The following is a 10,227-nucleotide window of genomic DNA, read 5'->3' as shown; positions in this document are numbered from 1 at the left end:
CTTAGGAATCGAGGGCATCCGTTATTTGTTCTCCCACGGTGCAGAACTAACCTGCCATTAGTAATGCCAATTGGGAGGGCAGTAACCATGTTTAATGACATCGCTTCGGATATTGATATATTCCACTTACGTGAGGGTGAATTTAGGTGGACGTTGTTTTATAAGTTTTTAAGATAGGGTCTATCAAAGTTCACTCTGTGTGCTTTCATCTACTTTTATTTTGTTACTTATTTTCTGTATTTTATTTTTAAAAATTATTAACACTTATTTTATGTCATGTCATGAACGCTTTGAATTTATAATTTGTTATTTTCATTATATGTAAAATAAATAAATTTGATTTGATTGGAACGAAATAATGAGTTTAATAAGTCTGTGGAGCTGTGCAAGATTACCAAAATCGAGCAGATAAATTGAGGTTTTTACGCCGAATGGCCAACATGCAGTGATTATATTACATTATATTGTAATATATAAAAATTATTCATAATACTATGTATGTATTTCGTTTATAAACTTAAGTTTAATTAGTATTTTATTAATAAATAGACACGATACGTTTCGAGAGGTTACGCGCGACTGTCGCTAGGTTGGTGTGCACGGTCTTCATATGCAACATTGGAACGACGTTCCTGGAATGTTTGACTTATGGCTGTGCAACAGACGAGGCGAGTTTAGATGTGAGAGCCGGCTTACATTCGCTGTGTCACGCCTGAGCGTTTGTAATAGTAATAAAAATAATAGGTACATAAAATATATTATGTTTTTTGACACTGTATTAAGTTTGAAACTATCAATTTTAATTTTGTTAAGCGGCATAATAAAGTCTAGACTGACATAATATTATTATAATCAACTTTTCAATACAATTTAATTGCACGAATACTCCCTTGTCTAGACACAAGTCAGTGTTTAATATTCTGGATGCAGTCAGACTCTCTTCATAATTGCATTACGTAATACAATTTAATAATATTATTATATTTCACGAAAAATATATGTGTTTTAACACCACGCTAGCATTATTTTATTTCAATGTGACGATTTTTTACAAAAGCAGAAGGGATGTATATTTATTTAAATATTACCATTAGTTTATAATAAAGTATTATAAAATAAGAGATATAAATGATATCGCGGGGAAAAATTGAGGCACAAGTCCAAACTTGTCATTTTTTAGAAGTATGCAGAAATGTTCCAAGATATAATTTCTATCCGCACAAATAGCGGCATAATTCTTAAAAATATAATGGTGGCCTTAAAATCATTTTTGTCATTATCATATTATAACATTTTACTTGAATTCAAGCAGAAATAGTGGCACAACGATCATTGTGTCACTGTTATTGCGGTTATCATTCAAAATGAGATGACTTAAGTGTGCCAACTTCACACTAATATAAAGTAAATTAAAAAAAACTTATTTAACACACCAAAATAAAATATTCAAACTGCTATACTGCAAAAACAAGATTTCGTGTTGTGCCACTATTATTCTCCGAGTGCGATATAATACTAAACTTTTCTCTGAATAAGTTGATTGTATTACGAGCTGTATGGCATGTTGCACTATCTTGTTGGAACCACATATAATTATTTAGCTAGATCAAAATTAACTGATTCATGCCAGGAAAAATCAGTACCTCATCAAATTTCTATATCGTTTTTCATTGCCAGTAACTGCAATACCATGTTCGTTTTCGAAAAATATAGTCCAATTTACACCTCCAGACTATAAACCACACTAAATTGTTTATTTTTGTAGATTTAAATGTGTTTTAAGAATAGCATGTGGATGTTCATTACTCTAAGTGCTATAAATGTGATTTTGACTATCTTGCTTTTAGTAGGTTGCCATGTATTAGAAGAGTACCTACTTTTGTTTTAGGTTTTGTGTTAACGGTATATTGATAATCTCTGTGATCCCAAATTTGACAAGAATTAGGCATTTTATTATTCAAAAAATGGGCAAGAATAACACATTTGAAGATACTTCTAAAGATACTGATTATAAGCTATGACTTTGACCATTCAAGTGTGATAAACATCCGACGAATAATGATTGTTTTATAATAATTAATTATTATATAATAATTAATTTATTTATGTATTTGCCTTTGGTGAGTGTACACGACGCCTGAAGATGCCGAAAGGCGAAACCCGGGTCGCAAAAAACGACTTAAATGGAATAGTACAGAGCTTGAATCCATTAGAATTCATATTAATATTTTAAAGAGATTGCAATTTCCAACAATTTACAGACGTACGCCTTTTAGTAATATTTGTTCAGTTGTATAAACACTATAAATATATTTTGAATTAATTATTCACAAAGTGAAAATTATACAACTATAATATTATTACAATTATTTAAGATATCGCAATGCTTATCTAGTCGGACAGGCAGTCGTGGCCGAGCGGTTAAGGCGTCTGACTAGAAATCAGATTCCCTCTGGGAGCGTAGGTTCGAATCCTACCGACTGCGGTTTTTTTTATATTTTAATTTTAGGTTTAAAACCCATCCCTGCATCAAAATATGTTTTTTTCAATGAACCAGATAGGTTGAGCGAATTGCTAATAGTCTTTATTCTTTTAAGTCTCATAATAATATGCTCTGCATTTGTATTTCTTTTTAAATGTACATAATGATTTATTGTTTAGTAGATAAAATTAGTGTTTTATAAGGTGAACTTTAAATGTTTCATTATCAATTTTTGATCTGGTATAAACATGGTTCTAAATATTTTCTATTTGAAAAAGTTGTTTTACTAAGTTAGTAGGTAACTGAAAAATAAACTAACTCTGTTCATATATAATATACGGGGATAAACAACTCAATCGGTGTATTGATCGGCGATATTAAACACATTACTGCAATTAAAAATTCTTTAGCACCCATTTACCCGTGGTGTCCAATTATGGCAAACTCGGTAAATAGCTTACTGCAATTATAATTTCGGCCATATCCATTTTTCCACATAGTCTCAGCCATATCCAATGATGTAAGTTTCATATGGAGTAGCTGACTCAATTATAATAATTATTTCCTAAATATTATTTTGATTGTGAGTACGTCAATAAATAGCGGATTATAATTGATTGAACATGTCACTCGATTATAAGATCCCGGTCTGCTAGTATCTCAGTCTCTGTATCGCTCCGCATAACATCTCATTCTACCGAGATTCTGACCTCGGAACAGTATCATAAGCATTGTAACATAACTACTCTGTACATACTCTTGTACCAACTGTTTACGCTGCAAATAAAAATCGCTCCAATGCCCATCGGAGACCCCATCAAATCTCGACTTCTTCATCCACCATACCTGAGATCCATAGATATCTGGTATATTTCCTCATGCAAAATGTATTTTTTTTCCAAATAGACAGTCACCATTGATAAAGAATAAATTCGAAGCGAGATTTGCTTTATGACTTACTGACAATCAGGCTATAAAATTCAAGAAACGTAAAGACTCCAGAATGTCTTTAATATTATACGCGCATTTTGTTTACATGACAAACTTTGATGCATTATTAAGATAGAGACTTATTGAGAAATAACATGACGTGTTTAGAGTTGGTCTTCTATAAGCTGGCGTTCACGTCACGTCGTTTGCGGACCGAAAGTATTGTGCCATCGAGTTTGACTGTTGCAAGTTTTCAAATGGAAATGCAGTGTTAAGATGAGATGCTGAAGCTGAGGGAAACCGCAAGCTAGCTTATAGAAGACAGACTCTAAGTCTATCACATATTTCTCCATACCTACTCGAGAATTAAACCTTGTTTCATTTTCTATTATTTTTGCATTCCTTGTTTAAAGCCAAGTTAACAGCGTCCAGGTAGCGATGCGAGATTGTCTCATTCCCGACCTTTAAACTAACATTATCGTTGCAAAAGAATGACTTCATTTGACACTAGTGACAAAATTCAATAAAATATTTAGTAATAAAATCCTCCCGTTCAAATGGTCTGTAAAAAAAACAATCAAATATATTATATGTCATGTCATTTTCCAATTTTATGAAACTCTCTCCCCCATATATTATGTTATACCCGGCATACTTTATATCAAAATCCCGCTTTTCCGTAATAACTTACATACATCTTTAAGCGCAATAGGCAACCCCAAGTAATAAAAAAATCCACTGTTCACAGTAGATAGCGCCAGTTATTGAATAGGATATTGTTTGATTGTTTCAAATCATCCCTGTCCCACCCCGCCTCACCGGGACATTTCAGGCTTTGAGCGGGGTGGCGTATTGAGGGGATGCAATGAAGTTTTCATCTAGCTGTCTTGGGGAATTCCCGCGGGATGATCTTGTGTCTCTGCTATGGGGTTGGCATATACAAGATACTTCAGAGTACCAATTGCATTGCAAAAGCATACGAATACATCGACTCTTAATAATAAATAATATAATATAAATTTGAGATACATAGTTAAATATACTTTAATTGAGTGAAAGATACATTCATTTTTTAGTTATTATAAGAACGTTTGAACAACGCCAATAAATATACAAATTTTCTTTGAAAATTTTGTGATAGGTATATTTTCCCGGTTTGACAGTTTACAGTGAACTGTACTACGGCGAACTGCATACATACAATTTACATATAGCGACTCTATTTGATATTAATTATTACTCATTTACTTCGAAATCACAATGATGACATTTGAAATACTCTCAGACCTTATAATATGAAATCTGCAAGGAAGCCATCTGGTCAATAAATACTTTTTCTTTGAAAATAATTCAAATATTGCTGCACTGTAATCTATAAATACCGGATTTATTTTTAATTTCTATGGGGTCTTTTATTGTATTGATTACTTATATAGGTTAGAGTTAATTGAATTCGATAGCAGTGTATATTTGGCTTTTGGTAAGTGTACACCATTAGTAGTAGCTTAGAGGGGGTCCAGCTTAGAAAAAGAGAACATCAGTTGTTTATTCTCCCAAGGTGCAGAACCAACCTGCCACTGGTAATGCCAATTGGGAGGGCGATAATTATGTTCAACGAAATTGCTTCGGGTGTTGATATATTCCACCTACGTGAGGATGAGTATAGGTGGACGTTATTTTATAAATTTTTAAAATAGGGTCTGCTTAACTCATCCGGTGTATTTCCATGTACCTATATAATTAATATTTTTGTATGTACATATTTGTTTAATAACATATTATCTATCTCTTTTTTATGTCATGTTGTGAACGTCTTAAACTTATAATTTGTAATGTCCACAATATGTCAAAATAAATAAATTGAAATTGAAATTGAAAAATTGAATTGAAAAGCCGACCAGTTAAATGAGAAAAACACACCACAAATTTGCTCTAATAGTAAAAAAGTCACCTGCGGCGCTATTTTCATAAATAATTATTAACATTTAAAAATATGTGTCTATGCGATATAATTTTATGTGATATTTTGATTGATGTAATTAAATGATATTTCACGCGCATAATTTTGTTATATAATTATTTTGTGTGTTTTCTGGCGAATATAATATGGCGAAGGATTCCATGTTACTTGGGTACCTACCACAAAATGAGGCCGCGATCAGTGCTTCATAATTTATGCTGAGTGCAGACAACTCAATATATCAACTGGATTTATTTAAAAATCGGTAAAAATACACGGAGTATCCTTAACCCTAGGGTTCCGTGGAAACCATTTGAGGAACACTGCTGTAAAAAATCACACTGCCCTTAACCTTAGCGACAGTTTGGGAGGCCCGCCATAGATCCTAGCTTGGGGGCCCGCTTTAGGATGTGGGTGCCATGGTGTACACGGTACCTGAAGATGCCGAAAGGCAAAACCCGGGTCGCAAAAAACAACTCAAATGGAATAGCACAAAACTTAAATCCATTAGAATATAATAACAGTTTTTTTGACACACGAGTATTCTTCTGATATAACATACTCGTAGTTTGGGAGGCAGCACTGTAGATAAACGTTGGGAGGCAGCACTGTAGATAAACGTTGGGAGGTAGCACTGTATATAATTTGTTCGGAGTCATTGTATGTAATACTATGTGTAGATATATATTTATAATTTGTTAGCCAATTCATTCCGTTGGTTTACGTAGCTTATTGTGTTTAACGGCGCACGTGCTCGTCGTAGGTCAAAATTGAGTTTTTATTGTATTTTCAAACCATGATCCTGGACACTCCTTAAACGTTGTAGATAATCTATTTATATAATTTTAAAGCCTTATTATCCTTTATAGTTATTTTATACATTTGATGACTGCATACCGCATGTTAACGCGCGTGTTTGAACATGTACCTAACCGAAATTTTTTTAATTTTTTTTTAAACGGTACATGTTCAAACACGCGCGTCAATATCATTTTACTCCCTACTTCAATTAGAGTTTGTCAATTTATGGCTACGGCCGTATGTTGTAGCTTAACCACTGGGGAATGACAAAATAAATGGCGTGTTTCAAAAAAACACTACCTTATTCTTAGGTCAATAATTATTATAAAGCAATCATTATTCATAAGATCTTTATCATACTTGAATGGTCAAAGACATAGCTTATAATAAGTATCTTTAAAATCATCTTAAAATGTGTTAATCTTGCCGATTTTTTGAATAATAAAATGCCTAATTCTTGTCAAATAGAGATTATCAATATAATTTTTTATCGTGAATATTTTACAAAAATTATCTCGTAATAAATTATACTAATGGTTTTATAAATGCGTTTAAAAATTAATAAATGTAAAAAATTTTAACACCACTGCTCAGTTATGTACCGAAATATGACTATATTCTAAAACATTAGAGCGAGAGGTTTAAAAGAATACTATTTTATGTAACAAAAATACTTTATGCAGTCATCAAATGCTTAAAATAACTATAAAAGATAATAAGGCTTCAAAATTATGTAAATAGATTATCTACAACGTTTAAGGAGTGTCCAAGATCATGGTTTGAAAATACAATAAAAACTCAATTTTGACCTTCAACGAGCATGTCCCCCCTTAATATATTACCATTATAATACTGTGAATAAAACGATCATCGTAATGTACATAAATATTTACAAAATATTCACGTTAAATGATAATATTCTGAATTTCGTAAAATAATAATAAATTTAATGTCTGAGTGTAGTCATTAATTGGGTACATTCGCTGAGCTTATGTTTGAAAGAAGTCGGTTATTTTGCAAAACCGAACCGAAAAACCGCGATCCTCGTTTTCCAAGTTGGATTAAACGAAAACGAAGTCTAGACAAACATAATGCCACTGAACAACACTGTAACTAACCTCGCATATAGAACATATCTTTGTTTTAAGCTTCGAACTTTTCCTTACCAATAGTAAATAGGTACGGCTGCTGTATGGGATAAGGGCATTAGTAAATATAACGACTATCTTGATAAAATAAGCAAATTTGTAGAGCAACAATATGTCAACATTCTTGGATGTGGATTAAAATCACATTTAAGCGTGAAATATAATATTATTATGGTGCATGTCGCGGACTATCACGTGACGTCACAATAAGCTATCACTACGGGTAAAAGTGTGTAATGTCGTTTTTCTTTGTGTTTAAAATGTTATCAGACTGATGCTCCCATCTCGTAGCACATTTTGAACCCTTAGACGAACATTGTCAGTTGGCAAAATCTGCCATCATTTGGCAAAATAACAATGAGGTCACCCCACGTTAAGCCGCACTGCATCGACACCTGCATGACGTTTTGAATGTTTTTATCATATTCTACATGTTTACACATTTTCGATTTATGTCAAAATTACGTTTTTTGTTTTTAGTGGTTGGCACTATGTATTTTCTAGAATAATATTTGTCTATTATCTGTGGTCTGCGGGTTGGGTTCTGTTCAAAATATTATTTATGGATATAATATCGCAAGTAATTTTAACGTGGGCACACGTAGAAACTGTTAAAATTAATTGAAATTAGTATGAATAATTAATAATAATTTTAAATAATAATACACTAGAGTTGGCACTCTCTATAATTGAATTTATAGAGGTGATGATCGTTAAAAATATTCTGCAAAATGACGAAACCATAGACTAAATTTGTCGCAGTGACAGTGTGACGGTGACGTGACATGCATCTCAATTTGAACACAACTTTGAACTTTTTAACTAGAAGACTTCTATAAACACAACATTTGAAGCCTCCCCTTCAATAATGAACACATTTGTGCATTTTGAGACAATCAAATAAAACTATTTTGTTGAGAAGAAATTATGTTTAATTAAAAGGCCTCTCCTGAATTTCTTGATCACTTATTTTTATTCCTCTTTCATTTTTCCATGTTAATTTTTCACTCTCGTGTCATCCTCCATTTTGACAGATGCATTATTGTAGAGACGTCAACATAACGGATCAAAAATAAGTGACTTAATGTGTCTAGATAAAAAAATATATGCCAAAACAGAGGCAATGTAATGTAGATCATTGTTGCATATTTAGTTAAAAATTGTCAAAATGTAACATAGATCAATATTATGGGGGAGGCTTCAATTCTCTAATCTTACCGTACTTTTTCTCACTCTGTCTTGCTCTCCCTGCATTTTTACACATATTTCTCAATACGTTTACGTTCTCTATCTCCCGCATCACCATTTTTAATATATTCTTTCCGTATCACTCTCTCATACAAATTAACATATATTTTATCTCACGTTACCCCTTTCAATACGTCTTCTCCCTGTTTTCATCTCTCATACATATACATGTATGTTGTATTTTTCCCTACCACTATATTAATATACTCTTGATCCATATATCTCTCTCTACATTTACGTATGCTTTCTGTCACCTTACCCCTTTTAATATTTCTTTCGCTCTCTTTCGCTCTCTCCCGCACAGTTTCTTTTATGATTTTTCCCCTTGCGTTACAGACAGATAGGTAAATCAAGACACATATTTAATGTAATAACAATCACCAGTAGAGATATGCATACTGTAGAAATGCATACAGTTAAATTATTGTCTTACAACCGTTTCACACGCAGCAAACTTTATCGTGCGATAATTTTCCACCATGCAGATCAAAACGCAGAACCATATACTAGCAGCTTTTACATTACAGCGAAGTACGTTATTCCGCGATTATTCTAGCGGTGTAGTGTGAAAGCTGCTATAGAGTGTAAATGCTTATTTCATTAAATCACACAAACACCTCAAAATATAATATGTGTTGATCTAGATTTTAGCCAAGTAATCTTCAGTAAAAATATTCAGCGCTCTAAAGCCTTCTGTTTTCTTTAAATTGCAGACAAATTTTGTATTTGATAGTATAGATCAGTGCTCCGCAACCGGTGTGCCGCGGCACACTGGCTGGTAATATATTTGAGCACCTGCATGAACTTAATAAAACAATGCAAGGTCAGAATGAAAATATATTGACGTGCTTTGATAAATTAGCAAAATTCAAAAATAAAAACTTTGGCAGAATGAGTTAAAACAAGGATCTCTACTAATGTTCCAAAGGTACTACCAGACCACCATTGAAAACAAGCAATCAATATTGTATCCGTCTCAAAAACATTTAACTTTGCTGCAAAAGAAATTTCATCACTACTTTCATACAATCAATGCGACTGGATACGAAACCCTTTTGCAACCAATGCCGAAAATTCTATAGAAGCGTTTTTCACTGAACTTTGCCGATTTTCCATTTGTTATTTTCTGGATTTCAGTTAATAAAAAATATCCTCAGATTTCCGACAAAACTATCGCAGTTCAGCTCCCATTTTCGAGTCAAAAAAATTCGCCTGCGGTGCTATTTTACTACACTAGTATTAATGTTTTAAAACATCTTATCATAGGATACAATTTATTATTATTGTGTCAATACTCGACAAATAATTATTCCTAACCCGACAACTAACCATAATTATATTAATATAATATAACCATACGAAAAATTGCTAAGCATAAAATCAATACCATTAATTTTACCTCGAACACTATTTTAAAAATGCTATTTTAGAGTACCTATCACGCTGTCTTCAACCTTAGCTATAGGTAGGGGGGGCCGCCAAAGATCTTGACCTGGGGTCCCCCTTCAGAATGTGGGGTCCATGTTTTGGTGTATAAATTGTTTTACTTGTGGTGTGCCGCGGAATTCTGGGAAGACCTTTGGTGTGCCGTGGGTGGGAAAAGTTTGAGGAGCACTGGTATAGATAACACTATACTCACTACATGAGGGCGAAAATAT

At 32.9% G+C, this 10,227-nt stretch overlaps 1 non-coding gene across 1 annotated transcript; it reads left to right on the top strand.

The window, feature by feature from the left end:
* The first annotated feature begins 2,403 nt into the window (after window positions 1–2,403).
* TRNAS-AGA (transfer RNA serine (anticodon AGA)) lies at window positions 2,404–2,485 on the top strand. The gene has a single exon. It is a non-coding gene; the product is annotated as a tRNA-Ser (tRNA).
* The last annotated feature ends 7,742 nt before the right edge of the window (window positions 2,486–10,227 follow it).

This window comes from Rhyacophila brunnea, unplaced genomic scaffold (assembly GCF_057557595.1).
Source record: "Rhyacophila brunnea isolate RB1 unplaced genomic scaffold, BYU_Rbru_1.0 scaffold_14, whole genome shotgun sequence".
Lineage (NCBI taxonomy): Eukaryota > Metazoa > Arthropoda > Insecta > Trichoptera > Rhyacophilidae > Rhyacophila > Rhyacophila brunnea.
The sequence above is the reverse complement of the archived record's forward strand: the minus strand, read 5'-3'. Positions and strand labels throughout refer to the sequence as shown.